The sequence below is a fragment of the Fringilla coelebs genome (assembly GCF_963513975.1).
Source record: "Fringilla coelebs genome assembly, chromosome: Z".
NCBI lineage: Eukaryota > Metazoa > Chordata > Aves > Passeriformes > Fringillidae > Fringilla > Fringilla coelebs.
In genome coordinates this window covers 77,297,658-77,322,987 of record NC_140031.1, presented here as the reverse complement: position 1 = coordinate 77,322,987, position 25,330 = coordinate 77,297,658, and positions in this window count along the sequence as shown.

The window sequence follows — 25,330 nt, the reverse complement described above, 5'->3', positions numbered from 1 at the left end:
CTTGAAGAAGGAACCAGAGAGTCATCCTTTTTCCTTTACCTCAATCCTTCGGCATTAGGTCCAGGTTTAGCAGTCACCTTGGCGGTTTAGGATCTCAGCCAGTGGCAAAAGCAGGGCACAGCGTCTCCTGGCGAGCGTGCTGGGTGCCTCCCACGACCAGGGCGCAACGTCACATAGACACATAAATACATAACTGCAAACCTGTATGTATGCAGGTATCTATACAGAGATATATATAAAGTGCTTTCATAAATATAACACCATAGATATAGAAATATGCCTGTACAAATAGCAGGCTACAAATGTACATATCCATGTAATAATCCCTGTCACACGCAAGTCAGTGTATCTTTAAACAGAACTCCAAGCAGAGGGATCCCAGTGAGACAGAGTAGAAATTTTCCAGAGTAAAAATCCATTTTGATTTAGGTGAAACATACATCTCTAAGTAAAGTCTTTAGTTTGAGAACCTAACTATTTAGTCTGCCTGTTCTTGCAAAAAGCCTAGGCTCAGAGAAACTGCTTCAGTGAAAGACAGAGATAAGGAGGGAAGACAAAGGGAGCTAGAGAGAGAGACAGAAGCTGCTGGTGAAGGGGGGCAGGTCAATCTGACCTAGCATTCTTTTGATAAAGAAGAACTAGCGCTAAATGTCACACAAAGTTTGTAAAATGAATATGTATGAACCTATATCGCTGGCAGTTTATATACAGACACGAACGGGATGGGGCTACTGTGACAAGCATCTTGAGCTATTTATTTTTCAGCATCAGTCTCATTACATGATTATGACAATGGAGAGATGCTAACAGCTCGCTCTTCAGGCAGCAGGCCAAAGAAACTCAATGTTACAACATATCATAAAGCTGTGTTAGCCAATTACATGGAGCAAAAGTATACTGACAGTAGTTCTATCCAATCACCTTAAGCACATGTAGCTTTGGTTAAAACAATGGTGGCCTATTCTTGAAGACAATGGCTCATTTATAAGAGACAAAGCACAGAGCACTATTCGTACTTAACCTTCTAAATATTTACTTAAAATAAACTTTTTGCAACTTAGAAAGCGAAACTACACGGCTCTATTGCTCTATCTCCCATGTCTTTGCTACTGCTTAGATATTTTTTCTGCTGTTTTAGCACTTCACAATTCTGCTGTATCTGAGGCCTGTCATTTTACCACCTTCCTAAAACTCTCTGCTTTTATGGATCCCCACAGTTACATACTAAGTCTTTTACACAAATTCGCCAAAGACAGAATGAGGACTTTGATAAATTTGTAGACAGATTGCATGAGGCCATTAATGATCATCCTGATTTGGATCCAGACACAAAGGTGGAATTGTTTAATATGCTGGCTTTCGACAATGCTAATGATAAAACTCAGCAGATCATGGGTACATTAAAGAAGGGAGCTGATGTCACAGAAATGCTGGAACTGATGGCTAGGACTACAGAAAGGCAAAGAACAGCCTACGTAGCTGCTGCAGTACAGGATGCAGTAAAAGCACTGCTTTCTAAACTGGAAATACAAGCAGAAGGAAAGAACATTAAGTGCTTTGGATGTGATAAAATCGGACATGTTAGGAGTCAGTGTCGCTTTGCAGCTATGAAAAAATTTTGTTCTATCTGCAAAAAAGATTACCACAATACTAAAGAATGTTGGTTCCAGGGAAATGACCTTCAGAATTTGACTCCATGCGTTATGAAACAAATACAGAGAGCTGCCTGGATAGCTCAGCCTCCCACCATGGAGGAGGAGGGGGACTTTACTCACTCAGATCGTCAACAGCTGGAAGTGCCAGACTGGATTTGGAAACCGCAGTAGACGTCACCATCACGGACTCTGCTGTGCACCTGATAGACACCAATGTAAAAGGACCCTTGGGGGGTGGGCTTAGTGCTTTTCTGTTAGGGAGATCATCTGTCAGTAAGAAGGGATTGGACATAATCCCTGGGGTATTGATGCAGACTATCAAGGGGTTGTTAAAATCATGGTTAGAACATTTTTCTCTCCTGTGTCTATTCCCAAAGGTTCATGAATTGCTCAGCTTGTTCCTTTTAAGTCTTGTGTCTCCTGTACAGGTGACAAGGAGCAGGGAACAGGAAGCTTTGGTTCCACAGGTAACCCAGAAGTACATTGGGCCATGGACATCACAAGAGATAAACCAGACAAACAGGTGACCCTGACACATCCTAATGGTAATTCTATGACTGAAAAATTCACAACTGTCACTGGAGCAGATGTAACCATAATTTCAAACAAATTATGGCCAAAAGATTGGGCATTGGTCAACCCTATTTTAGGCATTGCAAGTACTGGAGGGACTCAGGCAACTCAAATGAGCAGATGTAATTACCCTTACTTTCCCAGATGGAGTAAATGCATCTACAAGGCCTTATGTCATGCAAACCCCTGGTACTTTGCTGGGTCTGCTTGGCAGGGATCTGTTGAGCCAGTTGAAAGCTACCATTGTTACACAGCCTTTTTAGCAGCAGCCACTGGGGAGCAGCCAATCCTCCAGCTGGACCACTCATACGCCTGTGTGGATTGATCAGTGGCTGCTGTCAAAGGGAAAGCTGCCCATAGTTCAACAATTAGTGCAAGAACAGCTTGAGGAAGGGCACATAAAACCATCCACTAGCCCTTGGAACACACCAATTTTTGTCATGCTGAAAAAGAGCAGGAAATGGAGGTTGCTACATGACTTACATGCTGTTAATGCAGTGATGCTAAGTATGGGTGCCTTGCCACCTGGTCTTCCGTCTCCTGCTATGATACCTGACTCATGGAATCTATTGATCATTTATCTCAAAGATAGGTTTTTCACCATTCGCTTATATCCCAATGACACAAACCATTTTGCCTTTTCTGTTCCATCTATCAATAAGGCAGAACCCTACAAAAGGTATGAATGGACCTGTCTTCCCCAGGGCACAAGAAATTCCCCTGTGATGTGCCAAATTTATGTCACTTGGGCATTAAAACCTGTTCGGCAGCAATTTCATGAGTATATCATCTATCACTACATGGATGATATATTGGTGGCTGGAAAACAATTAGACTCTGTAACGGTTCTAAAAACCACGACAGTTTTGCTAGAGGAGAGGGGGTAAAAATTGCTCCTGATAAGGTGCAGCATTCTGCTCCTTGGAAGTATCTCGGGTGGCAGATTGATCAGTCTGAAGTGAAACCACAGAAACTCGCCATTACCACTGAAATTAAAACTGTACATAATGTCCAAAAGTTAGCTGGAGATATTCAATGGATTAGAACTATTTGTGGGATAACTAACCATTAATACAGTTACTAGGTACTTCATCTTGGGCAGATGAACACCGGACCCTGGATAAGGGACAACAGTGGGCCTTGGATCACATTGCCACAAAGGTTGCTACATCACAGGCACATCGTCTGATCGAGGATGTTCCAGTTCAATTGATGATCATCAGTCAGAGCAAGGAGGATGACAACTTTGTCAAGCATCCTTTTGCCTTCATTTGTCAATGGGTTAAAACTCGGGCTAATCCTTCAGTTATTTTGGAGTGGGTGTTTTTGCCTGTAAAACAGTCTAGAACTATTACCACTCAACTGGAAATTTTTGCTCATTTGATTATGAAGGGTAGAGGGAGCATATTGAAAATCTGGGGACATGAACTGTATGCAATTGTAGTACCATTGGCTAACTGGTATCTTGAATGGGGAATTAGGCATTCTGTTTCTTTTCAGATAGCTTTGGCAGGTTATGATGGTAAAGTTCACAAACAACAGGTGTTAACTTTATTGGAGCATCAGCGCCTGGAGGACGGACCCTGGAGATCTGACTGTCTGGTATCTGGGCAGACAGTATTTACAGACGCAGGTAAAAGGTCAAAAAAGGCTGCCTGCTGTCCTCTTAGCATGAATTCAAGCGTCATTATAGTGCCAGGGATTTCATATCTCCAGGGCCTCATACCTCCTTGAAGTTCTTTTGCAACGCAGCTCCTCTCTATGCGCTGCCTGTCCCTGGTCCTTGCAGCAGTCATCAGACTCCTCTTCTTCACAGCCAACAAATTGCAACTCTCTTCACAGCACAGCCAACAAATTGCAACTCTCTTCACAGCACAGCCAACAAATGCCATCTCTCTCTTCAACCAGCTCACTCTTTTTAGCACTTACTCTTATTGGATACAGGTATGGCTTGTTAAGATCTGGGCCTGTTTCTAATCTTTAGTAATTGGTTCAGCTGCAACTCATTGGGAGATAAGATTACCTTCTACACTATTTTCTTACATTCCATCTCTCCACAGCCTGCACTTGGCAGCAAGACAAAGCGTGGAAAAAGCATGTCATTTTTGGAGAGGCAAAAGATACATTGCAAACATTGGAATTGAAAGCTGTGATTTGGGCTTTCGAAAATTGATATAATGAAGTCATTACATTGTTTCTGATTCACTTTATGTAGTTGGCTGTGTCCAACGCCTTGAAAGAGCAGTACTTAAGGAGGTGAGTAATAAACATTTGTATTCCCTTTTAAGCCAATTGCTTAAAAACCCAAATCAACAATGGCAGGAATACTTTATTACTCATACTTAAAGTCATCAAGCTCTCCCTGGTCTGCCTGAAGGTAACGCTCGAGCTGATCGGTTGGTAGCCACTGCATGGCCAATGCCAAATCCTAATAAATTTCAGCTGGCTAAAACTTCCCATGCCTTTCTTCATCAATCTGCTAAAATGTTAGTTAAACAATTTGGTGTTCCCTTTACTGATGCTTCTGGTATTGTGCAATCCTGTCCTGATTGTCAGCAAGATGGCATTGGTTTAGGCACTGGTGTTAACCCCAGGGGTACTCAACCCTTGCAATTATGGCAAATGGATGTAACCCATGTAGCAGAATTTCATCAGAAAAAGTTTGTACATGTTTGCATTGGTACCTATTCTTGTGTTACATGGGCTACTCCCTTAACAGCTGAGGCAGCACGTCATGTTGAGAAGCATTTGTACAATTGCTTTGCCATATTAGATGTCCCCTTAACAATTCAGACTGACAATGGTCCTGCTTACTGTTTCTTAAGATTCAAGAGTTTCTGTAATTTGTGGGGTATTCAACATGACACTGTATTCCTAACAATCCTACTGATCAGGCAACTATTGAGAGTGCTCATCAGATGTTCAAGGGCAAGCTGCAAAAACAAAAAGGGGGAACTACAGGGTTATCCCTTGAGGAAAAATCAGCTAAAGCCATCTGTGTGCTTAATTACCTTAGAACAACAGGAGATAGGGAAGATCTACCTATTCTTGTGCATCATGCCCTCACACGTAATCCAAGGGAGGAATTGCCTGACAGTATTCAGGTCATGTTCAGAAGCCCAGAAACAGGGGTGTAGGAAGGACCAGCGACAGTAAAACTAACAGGCAGAGGTTATGTGTGCTTACTTACAGATAAAGGCATTCCTTGGATCCCAGCCAAGTGGGTGAAGCCCTTTCTGAAACCGCCGTCATCAACCCATGCTGTGTCCAGAGGCAGAGAGTCGGCAAAAACACCGATTCCAGACAGCCCTGAATCCACTTCTTCAACACCTGACAGCTGAACAATGATCAGAATATCTACCAAGTTTGCTGGAGTATGCTGAGGGATTACTAGCAACTCCAGACAGGCTCAATAGACACAGGTTAAATGTAAACAGACTCCAGTTACCTTCACTTCCATCACAAGTTGAAAATCAGATAGAAAGGGCTTGTTATCTGCATGGTTATGCATGCAGGCCGTAGCTTAAGGTTCATTTATAAAAAGTAACTTTAGAACTTGGCAACAAGTTTGTCAAGAACATAATTTAGCCTTGGTTGGAGAGAAAAAGCAAAAATTTAAGCCTTCTAACCTAATATGCAATAGATGCTCTAACTGCCTTAACACTCTTACCCCAAGAATAGCCTTAGCTAAATTTTTAGGGTGTAACTGGGGGGCATATCAAAGTTTTTTCCAGGATGTATCTTTGATAGAAACATATGAGCAGAGATTGTTACTCTGGGTACAGTTTAGACTTGCTTTCATTGCTCTAGTAAACCAAATTGTACTAGGGAGCAAGATAATAGCTACTGAATGTGGAGTAGGAATAGCAATACCACAAATACATCACATTAGTGATCGGGAGTGGGAACAGGCCAAAGCATATTGGGCAAAGCGCAGGCGTGATTGTGATTGTAGACAATGGAAACAATGGCATTAGTCTGGCAGATATTAACAATGTTGCTCAGTGCAGTGATTAAGGTGCCCCAGGGAATATACAATATAGAGCAGCGGGCCAACATGTGGTTACATGGGCTAACAGAATAGGGCAAGAATCCTTTTGCTTATCACTAGCTACACCTTCGGATCCATTTCACACCTGGAGTTCCCTAAGACTCAATGGAAGAATCGGAAAACGGACCAGAGCTCAAATTTATGGTAACTTAAGTAAGGCCTGGTCAAATTGGTGTACTAATCAAAAAAGAATAATCACAGAAATTTGGTGTGAAAAACAAAAAATCCCAAGAAATCTTTGGGAGCTCAGGCACTCACAATCACTCAAAATTTAAATATTACAAGTCAGGAACCACAGGAATCGGATATTCTGAGATCAGAACTGCCAGGAAATTATTGTTTGTTCTTTGAGTACTACAAGGGCAAAGAGCTGATTAGGGAGAGGTCAGGAAAGCCCAGAGACAATAGCACTTGGATATCTCCTGTTTCTTTGTGGTATTACAATACCATGGCACGCTGTGCCAACTGGACATGGTCTGTGCCCCTAAAACAAAAATCAGCAAGCATGTTGCATCTGGAGTTTTTCTCATTTGTGGAGATAGAGCTTGGCCTGCAACTCCTCAGAAAGCATTAGGAAAACCATGCTATTTTGGGAAACTGACACTGTTTGCCCCTAGCATTCAACAGATGCTTAACATCAGGCACAAATACAAAAGCCAAAAACGTAGTGTGCATTTGTTAGGCTCAGGCTGTAAGGATAATGTAGAATTGTGGAAGAGGCCTTTGGTTATACTGGCATCACTTTTTACACCAGGCAAAGCTTCTTCACAGGCCCTTACACAACTAAAACGATTGGCTTGCTGGACAGGAAAACAAATTAACATTACATCTGCAATACTGAATGAGCTAACCACTGATGTAGGTAGCATGCGCCACGCTGTGCTACAAGACAGGGCTGCTATAGATTTTTTGTTGCTAGCACAAGGACATGGGTAGGAGGATTTTGAAGGGATATGTTGCATGAATCTCTCTGACCACTCTGAATCTATTCACAAGCAGCTGTCACTGCTTAAGGAGAATATGAAAAAGCTGACAGTTGTTCAGAATTCCTTTGAGGAGTGGTTAAAATCCTGGGGAATAACAGGCTGGCTCAAGGATTTTGTAGCTTTGGCATTATGATACTTTGTATTCTTTTTTCAAGTTCGCCTATAGCGCCTTGCTTACTGCGCTGTGTGCAGAAACTCATTGACGGTGCTTTTAAATCAGTCTGGCTTGTGCAAAAACGAAGCCGGGGAAATGTTGAGGAGTTTTGAAGAAAGAGGAGTTTTTGCAGGACACTGGCCATATTCAGGTGGTGCACAATCCAGCCTGCTTGGGATAATGGACAATGGACACGTTCCCAAACAATGGATAATGGACATATTCAGAAACGGGGTCGGTATATCCTTGAAAAAGATACAAGAAGAAGAGTCATCAGAACTCAGCAAGTTTGCCAGTGAGCTTGGGAAAGCAAGAAAGAAGAAAAGTCATAGGTGGGCCAAGACGACTACAGAGATGCATGAAAAAATTCAGTGATCCAATCAGCATTCTATTTTAAACGCGTGAACGGCTAGTTTTAACCAATCATGTATTAGCTAGAGATGTGTGGTCAGTAGAGATTTATTATAAATATAATCTTTATAGGGATAATAAATTTGGCTTCACTGGATCATATTGGTTATGGTGTGATGTCCCCGAACCTCTGCACCCCACAGGAGAAGTGAGCAGGAGAGGGGAGAGATGCTGGCAGGAGGGCAGAACTCTGGGAGAGGGGAGGAATCCTGCCAGAGGGAGAAGTCCCCGGGGAGAAGGGGGAGATCCCGAGAGAGGCGGGAGAGTCTGAGAGAGGAGTGGGACCTCGTGGGAGAGAGGGGAGGACCCAGGGAGACAGGCCAGAGCTCAGGAGAGGAGAGACTGGGAGCGGGCAGAGCCCGGGGGCAGAGAGAGAGGTGAGCCAGGGAGAGTGGGGAGAGGCTGGGAGGGGGGAGACCAAGAGAGGGGAGATGCCGGACACGGGGACAGAGCCCTGGCAGAAGGGCTAGAGTGCGGGACACAGGGAGGAGAGCCCGGGTGAGGGGGCATGCCGGGAGAGAGGACACAGCCCTTGGAGAGAGGGGAGAATCCAGGGATGGGGTGAGCCTTGGAAAGAGGGGCGATCCCCAGCTCGGGGAGTCCTGCAGCCGGGCCGAGAATGGGCGCGGGTCAGTGCGTTCCGGGAGAGCGCGGCTGCGGGGCTGGCTCCGGAGCCGGAGGCACGTGGAAAGCGCTGCTCGGCAGCCCCGGCGGCGCTGAGAGCACAGCCCTGCCCGGGGAGGCAGCGCCACGGGCGCCGCTCGGGTTCCCAGCGAGGCCGTGGCACCGCTCGGGTTCGCCGCCGTATCCGCGACAGCTCGGAGCATCGGCCCCTGCCCGGGCCAGGGGGTCACCTGCGCCAGGTGCACCAGAGCATCGCCTCTGCCTTGACAACCCGCAGCGAGCAGTGCTGGGACACAGGGACTGCAGATCCCCACTGGTGGCAGAGAAAAAAGGGCAAGGGATCTTCCATGGGAGAATATAGGCAATAGGATATTGCCTATATTAACAAAACCATTCATTAACAATAGCATGGATAAACAGAAGGTGCCTTTTCAGGTCCTGGTTTAAAGCGCACACAGAAATTACATTAAGGCAACATTATTGAGGTTACAAAGTCAAGGGCTTGGAAGTTAGGAAAGACCAGGATTAAGGCTGCAGCCACCACTTTAATTCAGGCCCCTTGTGCATGTATGCCAGGATAATATCTTTAATTACATGATCCCATGCTCCTATTTCCCTACACAGAATGGAAGGTGTTCAGTCAATAAGATGAAGTGTCACTTGTGTTTTGAAAAGGAAGTGAGTTTTTTGGGAGTTTGGTGGTCAAACCAATAGGTGCTGATACTTGAATATTGGCAGCTGATGTGGCCACTGAGGACATGGATACGCCTCTGAGAACACGGGGTTAAAAGCAGAGAACTCCCAGGGGAAGCTCTCTTGGTTCTGGTGGGTGAAAGAGGTCAGATCTCCCCTGCCCAGCTGCAGGGGAAGCCATGCGGCCGGGTGAGGTAGGCTGGGCCCTTGGACAGAGAAGGGAGGTGAAGGCCCCTGCAGGATGGAAGGGTGGAGGAACACTGAGAGGATTCGGGCAGCGCCCCACACACCCCCGGGAGAGAGAAGGGGGGAGAGAGAGCCTGTGCTTGTGCTGCCTTGAAATTTGATAACTTTTGCTGGAAGCACAGCCCAGCTGAGAAGGAGAAGGGGAGGGATGTGGAAAGAAGGTGCCCGTGCCCAGCAGGGCAGTCATGGGAGTTCTGGGCAGGCAGAGCCCAAGGTTTTAACCCTTTTCTTGGATGATGGAAACCTTACAAATACTGATCCTCCTGGATCTGAAAGAGAAGAGAGATAGAGATGGAATAGCAGGAAATGGGCAAGTGTGATCAAAGTCCATACAAGGGAAAGATGTCAGAAGAGTTGAGAAGAATTCTAGGCGGGAGGAGATGATGGAGTGGCCTTTGGCTGGACTTTTCTTGTATAGCCATGGACAGAACCATTTTTCCTGTGGCACAGAGACTGCATTTAGGGGGAGGCAATGGCTTGGAGCCAAGAGAGTGCAGGGATGTGATGTGAAGGAGTGCGGGAACAGAGACGACGGGTGAGGAGGGTGGTGGTGCCCTTGATCTTCAGTGAAGAAAAAGATCTCTGTTCTCGAGACCTCACGGCCCCCAGGAGTGAAATCTGGGGGGGACAGGGGTCCCAAAAGTGAGAGACTGTGCTTTGTTTTTGGAACTGGGCAAAGCATCCTTAAAAGGGGAAACCTAGAATCAGCTCTGGTCCATGTGCAGTGGTGAGAGCACTGGGCATGGAAAGAAGATGTCACAATGGCAAATGTTCTCCGGGCGGTGCCACGTGTGACAGGGAAACACAAGAGGTTTCAACTGCGTTTCCTGGGGAAGCCCATGGTACAAGAGGGACTCCTCTCTTCTTGATGAACTGAGAACTGATTATCTGAAGGGTGGTGCTGGACTGAGAGTTGGTGATCTGAGGGGTGGTAACTTGATTGAGAATCAAGTGTTGGAAATATGGTGGGGGGAGGAGAAATGTTTTTGGAAGGTTTTTATATATTGTAAGTTAATAAAGTTTTTTTTCCCCTTTATTCCTAAGATGGAGCCTGCTCTATTTCTGATCACATCTCACAGTAGACACCAGGGTAAATATATTTTCATGGGGGCACTGGCATTGTGCCAGCGTCAAACCATGACACACTGTCAAACGTGTTCAGATGCACTCACAAGGATACTGTTGTTCTTTGCTCAACTTGCTCTTAGTTTTGCTGAACATGGAAAAGAAGTGGGCGGACACAAATCACAAGCTGGTTGCAACGTCCAGGGACCACTTATCTGGATAAAATGCCACGCAACTGCTGGAGAGCTGGATGCATGACTAATTACCGCTTGCTAAGTAATCTGGACTTGTTAGGGGCATCATAGTTATCTCCCAAAAATGACTTGGGAACCATGATTGAGAAACTTCTGAAGAAAGGCTAACAGTCCCACATTTCAATGCAGTTGCTGTGGGTTTGATGAATGGAATCTGCTTTTATGCCATCATTCTCCTGAAGGTTTGTATTGTAGGTTGTTTTTGCATGCAGGCATGCATGCACAATTTGGGGATCTAAAATAAAGTCTTTTTATAAGGGATATGGAAGAGAACAGCCTTGGGTAAGCAATATGGCAGTGAGAGATTGCTAAGCCATTAGTACTGAGAGGAAGAACTGCCCTGCAACACAGGTGTGAGCCCTGGCTGGTATCAGTAGAAGCAGAACTTAGGCAGGATCAGTTAGAAGGTCTTGAAGAGAGAAGGGTCTAATCCTTTGGTGCATTATTTCATGGACTTTGGGATCACTACTCCATTCCAAATGCCTTTCCCTTCAGTCAGAAGAGGCTTCCATCTGTCGGAACTCAGGACATGCAAAGGGGTGTTCAGTACTCAGAATAATTTGTCGACATGGTTCCCCCATTAGCTGAAATATTAACAGGGAAAGTGTTTCAGAGAATCACACAGAGGATGGTGTCTCCCACACCAAACAAGCTGCTTTAGCTGCAGTTCTGCCGATAAACTGCTCTGGGGTGTTTTTAAGGACTCTTGTTGTTGACAGAGCTGAAAGGAGAGTGCCTGGAACTGTCCTGCTGAGCAGACCTTGGCAGAACAGGAGGAAACATTTTATAGATAAGATTTAATAAACAACCCCAAGACCAAAAACTGAAGAGCTTCGACTCATCCTTTGAATGCGTGGGCTGAAGCAGAGACTTTTAACACATCTCGGGGTCGCAAAGCTCAGCAATCTTCCGAGATGTGGCGTCCCTTTGGTGGGCTTGCTGATAAGAGCTTGGAGAGCAGCCAGAACAGCCCAGGAAGAAGCAGGCACTCTCAAAAAATACCCAGAGAGAAGATCCAGCTTCTGCCAAACAGACTCGCATCCAGATCAACCCGGAGGGGGACCAGAAGCGCGCCTGGGACGTCTCACCTGTGAACTGCTGGCCAGGGACCAGGGCGACCTCCAGACCGACCTCGCTGATGATTTGGATTTAGTAAGAAGGTTGAGATTTAAGAACATGGGGGGAACATGCTCCAAGCAACAATTAAGTATTTTGTCAGCCTTACAAGGTCTGGCCGCCACACACCCAGTGGAAATTTCGGGAAAAGAACTTAGAGATTTTTTGTTGTGGGTGTGCTGTACTTATCCACACTCAAGAGACACGTCTGTTGTTCGAAGTAGGCTTTTGGCAGGAGATCAACAGACATCTTTATCACCTAGCCACACGAAAAGATAAGTCAGCTATGAAACTGCTACCATCTACATGGGTAATGCTGGAAGCAACCACAAGTAAAAGTGGGAAGGTTGCCAGCTAGCAGCAGCAGGTTGTTGATACTCCCACAGGGCTTGAGGGAGGGGAGCAGAGCCAGCAGCAGAGGGCTGCGCTTGTCCCAGTCAGCCCAAGGGAGACAGAAATAGCTCCCACTGAAGAGGAGCAGGAGGAAATGTCATCACCTCCAGTTTCCTCAGTACCTCAGAAGTCCACAGGACTCGCATAGCGTCCAAGAAGCCCAGAAATCGCAGATACTGATTCTGACTCATCTCTGTCACCCCCAGGAGAGCTTAGGATTGAGACTACCCCTAGCGAGTTGGATGATTTTGATTTAGCCTTTCTCGAGGCAGGTCCGCCCGGTTCGCAAAAGCTAAAACACGGTCACAGGGCAGAGACAGAAGTGGGGTCGGCGGAAGAGGGGCCGTGTCGGGACCCGAGGGAGAGGGGGAAGCGCCTTCCTGCGAGGGGCGCGGTCGCGCCGAGGCAGTGCCGGGCAGGCGGCAGCCTGGGGTGGCGGCAGAGCCAGCGGGGGGCCCGCAGAGGTGGTGGGGGGCACAGGAGCTGACGCGGTTTGTGTGGGCACAGTGCTGGCAGCGGTGGCAGTTCCAGGCGGCGCGGTGTGAAAGACGCGAGCGAGAGGGAGGACTCGTGAGACAGGCGTGGCAGGCAACAGGCAGCCGCCTGGGGAGGGCTCTCAGAGCACAGCGGCCACAGCAGGCGGGGTCGAGTTTGCCAGGACAGTCGAAAAGTCCCAGGCGGCCACTGCGGGCAGCCCGGCAGGCTTGCCACACACGGAAGTTGGAATGAGGAGATCTGCTCAGATCCCTGAAGCGTGACAGGCGTGGGCCAAACGTGAATTGTGCACATTGGCCTGGGGGTGGATACAGTGTCAAGAGGAAGAGGAGGAGGATTCTGAAAGGGATCAAGACCGGAAGGAAACATCGGGGACGGAACAGCATTGGGACAGGGGTGATGTGAGTCTCGGGGAGCAGCGGGGCGTTCCCCAGACCACGCGTGCGCGAGGACGAGCGTGGGGTAAGCGCGGTCAGGGGCGGGATGCTCACTCCCCTGTGACAACACAGGCAGAGAAGGGGCGTGTTCAGGGCGCGGCTGTGTCCCGGGGTACCACCCTCTCTCCGGTCCCAAGGCAGCAGACACGTATCCAACCGCAAAAACCAGCCCAAGTACAAACTGTACAGCCTCAGCCTCAACCTAGATCGCAAATGTTGCAGACGGTCGCCATGTCGGGTGCAGTCAGGCGGGCGACAGCGCCTTCCAGTGGCGGGACCGCCACACTGCAGGACAGCATACCGGATTTGGTCGGTCAAGCCGCAGCGCCGTCTAGTGGCGGGACTGCAACATTGCAACAATTCCAACAACATATAAAAAGAGATCCAGGTCAAAGAAAAAGGCTTCAGCACAGCAAGCGGAGTTTTCACCGGCTCATGAATCTTATAAGACTCAAGATGCTTCTGATGAGGCACAGCAACAGGATGATATCGTACACTTTACTGCCTCAGAGGGTGTTCCAGCATGGATGTTTTCAGCAGCGACTACCGGCTCATCCGGCCAGGGGTCAACAATTACCATACCAAGGACTGCAGCAAAATACCTTTCACAATATTTAAGCAAACCTATGGGAACTACAGCGCAAGAATTTCAAATTCCTGTCCCAAATTCGGGATCAAGGACCAAGGCTTCAACTAAACAAAGGATGCAGATTGCTACATCACCGATGACTTCCAAGATGGAAGAGGCTGCAGCATGGCCACAGCCTCCACAGATGACTCCAGTGTACATGCAAGTACCCATGGAAATGCAGGTACCCAAAGCAAGGACAGTACCAGGAATAGATTGAGTGAACATTAGAAAAGAACTGGAAAAGGAAAAGGATTTATTACGAGGCATGGGAGACATCACGATGCCTGTGACATACTATGCACAGGATCAGAATCCGAGATGGGATAGACTGGATCATGAAGCAGTCAAAGAATTAACCAAAGCAATTAGGGACAATGGACTGGGTTCTCAATATTTTAAGCAGCTTCTGAGGAGAACTTTCAATATGTATGATTTAACACCTTATGACATCAAATGTCTTTTGTCAATGCTTCTCACAGACACACAGAATCTCGTGTGGGACGCAAAATGGAGAAGAGCTCTCAATGAACTGAGGCTCAGATACTGCGGTAGGCCAAATGCAAACCTCACAGTGGCAGTTACCAGGTGATCCTCCAGAAGAAAATCCAGTGCAGCAAGCAGCCAGGCTTCCACGAGAGGTGCTGAATGACATCAAAAAGGCAGCACGAAGAGCAGTTCTGCAAATCACACCAGCGGGGGAGCCAGATGCCCTCTTCACAAACATCAAACAAGGTATCACTGAACCTTTTTTGTCGTTCGTAGATCGACTCACTCAAGCAGTGGATCGACAAATGCCCAATGAAGATGCAAAGCCATACATCATCAAAGGTCTTGCCTATGACAATGCCAACCCAGATTGCCAGTGGGTCATCAATGCAATGCCCGGTCAACCTTCCTTGGCAGAAATGGTAGAGGCATGCAGCAAGGTGGGAACACCTCAGCATGTTGCCTCCATCGTGAAGCAAGAATTGTAAGGACAGCAAGAAGAACAGCTGGAAGGACGACTGGAAGGACCGTTGGGAGAACGAGTGGAGAGGATGATGCAAACACAGAATGAAAAAATTGAAAGAATTGACAGACTTTTAGCAAATACTGAAAAGAACAGCTCACCTGGAGGACAATGCTACAAATGTGGGGCATTTGGACACTTCAAGAAGAACTGCCCGCAAGCACAAGTGCCAAAGATGGGAAAGCCACCGGATCTTTGCCCAAGGTGCAGAAGAGGAAGACATCGTGCAAATGAATGTTATTCCCATATGGATGTGGATGGAAAACTGCTACTGTATTCGGGAAATGCTGAGAAGAGCAGGCAGCATCACCAACACGTGTCGACACAAGTGCTAGCAATGATACAAGAACAGACAGGACAGTCATCGGAGAACGTCAGTCAGACCCCCTCAGCAAAACCATCAGCGGAATCCCAAGCGACCCAGAGCTCCTTCTACCAGGGGCACAGTGCATCCTGGCAACTTCCAAAATGACGTGCTTCATGGATGGAAGCCATGCAGTGACACCCACAAGTGTCATGGGAACTTCACTTAAAAGACAGGCTTTCTTAATAATTGGAAAAGACAGAAGTAGTATCCTCAGACTCATCATTTGTCCTTCAATTGTCTCAGCAGATCAAATCAAAGAATTGACAGTTTTAGCTAAGGTTCTTCAACCACCATTGACTGTTCCAGAGAACACTCTGGTAGCCAAAGCTATTGCTTTGCCACCACATGCCACGGAACAGGTCATGTCAGTGTTTGACGAAGAAGGATTTCCTTCAGAAGAACACGTGGAAGTACACGCTTCCTGGGTACAGCAGACAGGCTGAGAGCGACCCACTGTCACTTGTCAGTTGACTTGGTGAGAAAAAACAATCGCAATCAGAGGGATGCTCGACACCGGGGCAGATGTCACAGTTATATCATATATCTTTTGGCCTCGGGAATGGAACTTGGTTGCTCCCTTGGGTTCCCTCACAGGCATAGGGGGAAGTTCTCTGTGTCTGCAGAGTGAGAACGCAGTTGTTGTTTCAGGGGCAGGAGACAAAACAGAGGTCATTCGTCCCTTTGTTGTGCAGAAACCCATCACAGTATGGGGAAGAGACCTTTTGGCACAATGGGGCACGAAGTGGGAAGTGGATTTTTAGTTGGGGTCACTGTGGCACTCCCCACACTGAAGGTAACCTGGAAGACAGACAATCCTGTCTGGGTGGGTCAGTGGCCCCTTGAACAAAAGAAGTTGAGTGCACTGAAGAACCTGGTTCAATCACAATTGCAGAAGTGACAGAAACAGCCTTTGGCAGATAATCAGGCTTCAGATGCAAAAGATGAACATAAAAAAAAAAAAAAAAAGTCCAAAATCAGAGAAAAGTGAGAAAGCCCAGGCACCAGGCTTTTGTCCAAGATACAGAAAAAAGGGGAAATCAATGCAAATCAGTGTTACTCCAAATATGATGTAGATGGAAATCTTCTACTGGGAAAAATGCCTCTAAGGGAGGGAAACCACCATATAAAGATAGAAGTATTAGTAATGATTCAATTGCCTGAAATGTCTCTGAAAACAGAGCATTTGAGAAACATCAATTGGATCCTATCTGTGGGGTCATCAGCTGATTCTCTAATGGTTCAGAGTTTTAGGAATTGTTGTTACTGAGTTTGTAACCTTTCTTATTTTTGGACTTTATAGGTAATACTGATAAACAAGGATTGTTAATGTTATATAAACACTTAAAAAAAAAAAAAGTGGTTGTCTTAACCCCTTCAAACACTTCCTGTTGATAAGTTGATTATATAATGAGAGTTCTCTGATTTCCTGGTAAGAATTATTATCAAGGTATTGTAGTATTTGCTAGCTTTCATGTGTTTCACTATTTCTTTGTGTGATCATCTACAAGACGTGTCTCTTCGGAATCTTGTCTTTTTATTTCCTAATTACTCATAGATTTTTGGATTTCTTTTAAATCCGCATTGCCAGCTTCGTGGTTTTCTTCAGTTATTGTTTCTTCATTTATTATAGAGGTACTCCAGCCAAGAATTCAAGCGGGTTTGCTGTATTTGAAGACTTTCTATCCTGACAGAAGTTTTGGAGGTATACAATTACTTAATGGTTTGATTGATTTTTAATCCTAAGGTTTCATAATTCATAATTGCTGTTTTTAAGAGTCTCATTTCAAGAATGTGTTAAGTGAAATCCATCAGTTAGATTTTGGGCTCTGGCCAAGTCCTAGCTCTACTTGAATGGAGTGATTGACAATCAGCCCAGGTGTTTTCTTCATCAAAAAGCATTCAAGTCGTTTTGGCTTGGCAATTTGACCATATATAACAGCTGAGCCTGTTTTCAGAGGGAGTTTGGAGAAACATGAATCCAGACATGAATTCTCCAGTTCTCTGTTGTTTTAAGGTTCATCAGCTGTCGCAGACTCTGGGATGACAGTTCAGTCTTGTAGTGCATGACAACTGTATGATTTCAGATGTGTTATTGGTTATGTGTATTATCTAATTGATTTCTAATTGCTGCTATCTTACATTTCCCTATGCAATATTACATAGGGACTGAAACGAGCCGATCAATGCTTTATTTTCACATCAGGGCCCATGGTCCACCTCTGGGATTTTGAGAAAATCCTCCAATCCCAGGTTGTTTGTGTTTTAGCAAAAGTCCAGATGGATCTCAGTGAAGACTATGAAACTCCATCAAGTGCAAGAGAGTGCTGACAAGAAGCCCCAACAAGAAAATGCTGACCATTCCACAAGCAGAAAAGAAGATGTACAGATGTGGACTGCACAGAGATTCCAACCCTTGTGCTTTGCCCACAGAGGACTGTGGACTTTCGGTTGCTTCATGGATGATGTGGTTGGATTTTTTAGCCTTTCACCTTTGTGGAAGGAACTTTTAAAGACAGGTAGTTATATTTTAGTAGGGCTTTTAGTTCTTTTGCTCATCGTGCCATGCATCTTTTTGTACATACAACGGGTCATGAACCAAGTTGCCAAAGAGGTTTTCTTGGTGCAAACAGAAAGGGGAGATGTCGTAACTCAGGACATGCAAAGGGGTGTTCAGTACCCAGAATAATTTGTTCAGATGGTTCCCCTATAGGCTGAAATATTAAAAGGGAAAGTGTTTCAGAGGATCACACAGAGGATGGTGTCTCCCACAGAAAACAAGCTGCTTTAAGCTGCAGTTCTGCCAATAAACTGCTCTGGGGTGTTTTTAAGGACTCTCGTTGTTGACAGAGCTGAAAGGAGAGTGCCTGGAACTGTCCTGCTGAGTGGACCTTGGCAGGACTGGAGAAAAAGTTTTATAGATAAGATTTAAAAAACAACTCCAAGACCAAAAACTGAAGAGCTTCGACTCATCCTTTGAATGCATGGGCTGAAACAGAGACTTTTAACACATCCTGGGGTCACAAAGCTCGGCAATCTTCTGAGAACGATCTCTTCCAAAAATTGCCTACCGAAACTCTTCTGCTCCTTTCCAAATCAGTTCACTACTCCAGCATAACCCTTACAGCACGGACAGACGACTCTTCAGCTAATTACAGCAGAAAAGAAGGGTATTTATTGCAATGCTGGACACATGTGAACAAGTTTCCAAAGACACATGCAAGGAGTTGCAGACTCCTGCTCTCCATTTCTACAGAAAAGGCTTTACATTAGGTTTCTAAGGTCCCATAATACATAATTATTACATGCCTGCTTCGTATTTTATCAGCTGAATACCTATTGCAGCTGCACAATTGTACTTGTTCCCTGAACTGTGTCGGTGGGATTTTGAAATGAGGGAGTGATCCTATGGGAGGAACAAAGCCGTCTTCCTCATGGGGAACACTTCACCCATGGCCAATTGGCATGACCTTTTGACCTGCTGGTTATGGTCCAAGCCTTTACTAACTGTGTGATTATTCTTAAGGCAAGGTATTTCTATGGTCTCTGCTCCTTCACAATTGCTACATCTATCCCTGTCACTTCTAGCTTTACGTTCCTAATATATTTGGTTCTCTTTAACTAAGGTACGTTCTGCAAGCTATATTACTAAGTTAGCATCTTACATCATTTCAAAATCCTAACTAAAATTTGCAACCTTCTACTATCCAAATTATATTCCCAGCTGGCCCCTTGACTTGTCTGCACTTTTCAATTATCCTAATTATGTTTTCAGCTAACCCCTTGACTCACCTCAGGCACATCCCCAATTCCCTCTCTTCCAGCAGCTCAGAGCTGCATTGCACAGCGCTTGCTGTGCACAGACAGCTCAAAGCAGGCTGGCCCTGTGGCCCTGAATATTTCTGCAAAACACTCTGCATCTCCCCGCTTTGCTGTGGCTCAGTGCACAAGTGCAGGATTGCAGGCGCTTCCTCCCAGAGCTGCGTGAGGCGCTGGCTCCTGCAGATGTGACCGGCCAAGCTGTCCCTGCCTCCCGCTGGCCTCGCTTCCCCGGGCAGAAGTGCCGTGCCTGAAGGAGGCTGCCCTGTGCTCCAGCCTGCCGAGCAGCCCGGCTCCCTGCCCCGGTGCCCAGAGTGAGCACACACCGCTGACCTTGCCCAGCACTTACAGGGCAGCCGGCAGAAGAGGAGCAATCCTCAGACAGCCCAGCGGCCCTCGGCTGCCCTTGGCCTTTCTCTGCTCCCGGGCACACTCCAGACGGCCGATGCCTCCAGTGCGGGCTGTGCCCAGCACGGCTGCGCTTCCCCTCGGCAGCAGCCAGCTGCCCCCGGGCTCTGGGAGCGCAGGATTCGCCCGCTCCCAGCAAGAGGCACCCAGGGCCCGCCTGCTGCCTCTCGCAGCTACAAGGGCCTCCTTCCAGCCTGCCTCTGCCCGGGCTCGGGCTGCTCCGGCCTCTGCCGGGGCTCTGCTGCGGCTCCGCCCCGGCCAAGGCCGGGCCCGCTCTCCCCTCACAGGCGCTGACAGCTCTGCACCACAGGAGAGCTTCCCGAGCACCCTCTCTGATCTTTCTGCTCTCTCACTTCAGCAAGGCTCTCCTTCCACCAAAGACATTGCACTTAGGGATACAATTCCAAGTGACAGGAACCCAAATGCTCTCCAGTCACAGCTGCAGACCTGAATCCACACAGGATGTCTTGGCTGCCCCTCTCCTCCTTTGGTTTTTCCTGCCTTTTCTGCCTCAACCAGAAATACCACAGCTGTGCCTAAACGGGCCAGTGGGCCATATTCCAAAGGCAGTGTGGAGAGGATGAATGAAGAAGAGTCTTCCCCACTTTCAAAGCACACCAAAGCAGCCATAAATGTCACTTTGCACCTCTAAGAGACAACTGACAGCTCAGAAGGAAATGCTGAGCTTGTTCACAGGGTGAGAAAGAATGGAATCTTCCAGATGAGTTAAAATTTCAGAAACTTTATTTATTCAAAATCCTACTCTATAATCTTGTAAGGGTCATATTTACAGAAAAATGGACAGATACTGAACAAACTAGCCTAACCTTCTGGAACTAAAGAACTAGGTCATATTTTTAATAAAGCTGCATTCATCTTAGTGGATAAAAAGTTGATGTTGCAAGCAGAAAGAAGAAGCAGAAGAGTGTCTGACAGATAAAGCAACCCAAATAAAATGACCCTTACAGCATCTACCAATTAGATTAGGAAAAAAAAATGTGCTTGCCTCATGGACAAAATAGAGCTACCAGTCAAGTGATGTGTGGACAAAGCAAAGCAACCAACCAAACAATGGCTGACTATATAAAGCGAGATAGGAAGTAAATCTAAACTACGTTTAGAAGCACAGTAAATGGCTTCTCCTTGATTCACATTGAATTATGTAAAGTCTTTTGTCTTTTCTCTACATCATCCTACTCTAAATCCTACTCTACAGTCCTAATCTACAATCCTACTCTAAGATGATTTTAGAGTATATGGTCCTGCTGTGATTATTGTACTGTTAGCTTCTGCATCCTCCTTTTCACTGAGACGATGAGTGGGACCAGGGTGGATGCAGGCTCAGCTGATGTCACGAATGGATGCTGCTCACAAAGAAAAAACCAAAAAACCCCACAAAAAACAACAACAAAAACAAACAAACAAATAAACAAAACAAAACAAGCACCAAAAACCAACAAAGAACAGTGAACCATTAGTTTCCATGCTCAGTGCTTCACAGAGTCAATCAGGATTCCTCTAGTTCCTAAAAAGACCCAGAAAGAGGAGCGATGGGACCATCTGTTCCCCAGTCATCATGTGCAGGACCTTGCCATCACAGGCAAACCTTGCCCAGAATCCCATTCATCTGTTTATTCTGGTTGCTTGATCTTGTTGGGATTTTGGTCCTACCAGTGCTCTAGAAATGGTGCTTTCTGTCCCTGGCATTTCCATCTTTCAGGAAACTCCAATGACTCACATGGGTCCCTGTCTTTGAAAGACAGGCTCTGTGCTGATTTCCACAGGGACAGAAAGCAGTGTCAGCCCTTCCATGCCCTGCCCCTCCTGTGCTGGGTGGCACCTTCCTTCCCAGCAGGGCCAGCCCAGTGGCACTGAGCCCTGCAGTTCCCTCTATGCCACACAACCTGGCAGTGACCCTGGGGCAGTTCCCGTCTGCTTGAGCGTGCCAGGCAGCAGATGGGGCTGGGACAAGTCCCTCTCAGCTGTCCCTGTGTGTGTGCCAGAAACCCCCAAGGGTGGGCTGAGGACACAAACCAGGGCCCCTCAGAGGCTCAGAGAGAGCCCCCCACAGTCCCTCCTGCCCACAGCCAAATGTCTGACCCCTCAGCTGGGACTGGCTTCCTTGGGTTCCTGCACCACCATTTCATGTCTCTGTACCCTGCATTGCTCTACTGTAATTCTTTTGCCATTAGATAAAAACTAAAAAAAAACTAAACACACACCAAATTACAGAACAGGATGACAGAAACAGTCAGAAAACAGAGCACCTCTCGTCTCAGGAAGTGAGAGAGAGGTGGAGTTATTCAGTTTTGTGAAGAACAGTCCCCAGGGAGACTTTATTGCCACTTCCCAAGACTTCAGAATGGCTTTGAAGAAAGTGAGGGACATCTTTTTTAACAGGGCCAGTAACAATAGCATAAATATTATAAATGGACAAATATTTTTAAACACAAAGGGGATCTAATCAGAGTATGTCTAAGGAAGAACTTGTTTACTCAGAGCAGTGTGCAACTCTGGCACAGGTTGCCCCAAGAGCTTGTAGGTGCCCCATCCCTGGAACCATTCCAGGTCAGGTGGCAAAGGGCTCTGAGCAACCTGATCTCTGTAAAGCTGTCCCTGCTCACTGCAGGACACTTGGACCAGAGGACCTTTACAGGGCCCTGCCAGCCCAGCCTAGTCTGGGATTCCTCACTCTTTTCTTTGAACAGCACCAAGAGTGGAGCTGAGGAGGAAGGGGGCTCCTCTGATGCCTTGGACTTCAGTAGAGGAGGAGCCCATCCCTCAGACCCTGTTTCACCTGCAGCCCCTTCACATTTTACCTGCAGGAGCTCCTTGGCAGACCAGCGCCGCGCCTCGTCTGTCTGCAGGCAGCAGCTCAGGAAGTCCCGCAGGCAAGGCGAGCATCGGTTGGGCTGCCGCAGCTGTGGTCTCTCTCCCCTGGCTGTCAGGAGTTTAGCCTGCAGAAAAAGGAAACACCAGGCTCCACCTGCTGCTTTCCCATCTGTCACTGCTCTCCCATTGCTTCCCATTGGTTAAGCTCCACTCTGCAGTGGCAGTTTCTGCCCTGGCAGAGACCCAGAGATGATTTTCCTTTACCAACCAAAAACCCAAACCCCAATGCAGCCACAGCTTTTCCAACATTCAGCACATCTTGCCTTGGCAGCTGATTTCATTGACTGGCCTAGTTAGTGGGAGCTACATCACCAAAGCACGTTTCCTTCCCTGAGGATTCACAGCAGCTTGACAGGCTTTTTTGGAAGAGGAACTTTGCTAAACTAACTCTACTGTTTCCAAGGATTAGTAATGATTTAGAATCAGGTGAAAGGCATCTCTGCAGTGCTTGTTGGTCCTTTAAGCACAGCTGCCATAAAACAAAACTCATCAAGCTTCTTGTCCTCTTCTAGAAAACAGTGGTAATTGGAAGGAAAGAAAGGAAATCCATCAGGTATTCCTCAGGAAAGGAAAACAAACATTTGGAACCTCATAGTCAAGACAGACACTTTACGATGCATCCACAAATATATTGAGATGAAAATGCCTGCTTGGGTGCACAGGAGCCACCCTCAGCTCTGTCTCTCAGCTGCAAGTTTCAGCTTCTCACAGTCAAATAAGAAGATGTTCCATGCTTATGGTTATCCTCTGCTCAGTTGGATACTCAAGTCAATGCATTAATGGTGTGCCCATTGTGGATAGTGTTGGGTAAGAAATGGGTGGTTTAGCAGGATCTCCATGAACCCAGGCTATAGCCCAGTCTCCATAAAAATGCCCTTCACAATACTAACAGCTCTGTGCTGGTGGCACTGAAATAGATGGTGACCAAAGAGAGACTTTGTTATTATCCTCTTCAAACCAGAGGAAAATTTCCAAGTCTAAAATAGCAAACACACTCCCTTTCAGTACAAATAATTTATGGCAGCTTTCTTTGCTTTTCCCATACCACCAGAGGTCACAAAGGGGGTTTTATCCTGTCCCTCTGCAGCTGTGCTCAGCCACTGGACATGGTGGAGAGCTGGAGTCCTCACTGTCATTAGAACTGTGCAGGCCAGGGATGGCCCTGCTCCTGTGGTAAAGGAGAACAGCATCGGTGTCAACTGCCCACGTTGGATCCCAGCCCAGGCACCAGGCTGTGAGCTCATCAACTTGTTAAGGTACCAAAAACAGCCAAGGGTTTGGCATACAATTCTAACTGCAGTGGGAGAAAAAACACATCCTAAACTTATCCAGGCCACCCACACACAGGACTGAACAATGTACAGATGACTTGAAAATCAGAAAGTTTCCAAGTTCCACAGGATTTGGAAAAGATGCTACAGTATGGAGGAAAATTCATGTGCTGTAGTTCAAAAATGAAAAAGAAAGCAGAACTACTTGGGCATTGCTTTGGTGGTTGTTTCTTTTTCACTTTTTCTTTTTCCATAAAACTGAAATTGGGAAGACTCAACTTCCATTTCAAAGGATATTTATCACACATCCAACTGTTCCACTGAAAAGTTCTCGTCCTTCCAAGACAGAGCTCCAACAGGTTTCAAAAAGCAAATGAGAAATGTCAGGCATGGCTGGAGGCCAAAATGGCAGGTTTCTGAACTGGTTAGGTTTCTGAACTTGGTGGAAGCACTGCCAGCAGATGGCAATGGGATTTTGTCCAATGGAACACAGAGCATGGGACAGGTGAGAAAGACAGAGGTATCAGTGAGTATTTGGACCGTACCAAGACAGGAGTTTCATGCCAGTAAGGAACTTCTTGTTCTAGCATTTCAATGCTCACGATTCCAAAGGACCATATGTCCACTTTGGGGCCATATGGTTGACCTGTCACCACTTCAGGCGCCATCCACCCACAAGTGCCGGCCACGGAGCTCCGTCTGCTCTGCTCAGGGGTGAGCTGAGCAGAGAGGCCAAAGTCAGCTGTGGAGCAAACAACAAACCATGAAAGCCAGCTCCAATTAGGAAACCAAGCCAAAGAATTCCCCCCTCTCAGGCTAAGAATGTGCTGTTGAATCTCCTGGAGAACTGTCCACGCTCAGTTTCCTTGGGGCTTTAGGCAAGGAAGTATGGAATTGGACACTTCCAAAAACACCCAGGTTTTTTAACACTGCTCACAGCAGGGGACTTTATTCCCCTGAAGCTTTAGATTGTAGCTCCCTCTGTCTGCAAGGGACACACACAGAGTGACAGCAGTCTTTGACTTCTTGTGGTTCCTTGTCCTACCTCTGTGCACGTTGCAACTGTGCCCTCAGCTCACAGCAGGGGTCCCTGCACTGCCACCAGCACCATTTTGGGGAGCTGGCAGTCACTCAAAGCAGCCCCACAGCCCACATCCCTGGAATGCTGCACCTGACCAAGAATATACTGACCCAGCTTGACAGAGCCATTGGTTCTGAGAAGGATGTTGCCACTCTTCACATCTTGGTGGATCACATGGTTTGAATGGAGAAAATCCAGTCCTCGCAGGCACTGAGAGAGAGAACAGAAACAGGAGGGCAAAAATTAGTGATGGGATTTCATCACACAAGAAAGGAAACAAGGAATCTAAAAGATTCCCTCTCCAGGGGAATGGGGAGTCATGGCAGAGCACAGTGCCACTGAGAGGTAGAGCTTGCTGCTCCAACACGTGCAGAGCAGGACCTTTCTAAGGAAAGGCAAATCAGCTTTTGAAAGAGCAACAGCACCTGCTCTTGTAGCCTGTCCCTGCAAACCAGCCAGGATGACTGCTGCTGTAGTGAACATGCTATCTCCATGCAGAATACAAAGGAGGGGTCTTGCCAAAAAAGAAAAAGTGTCTCCCTTTGATGTGAAGCGGATCACTTTTGGGTGGGAGGCTGCATGACAAAGGTTTTATTGCTGGCCTCAGCACAGGCTTGGGAGTATCACATCAGTCACCTTCCTGAAGCAAAAAGCATTTTGGCTGCACTACGATCCTTTTCAGCTGAGGACTGTGATAAATGA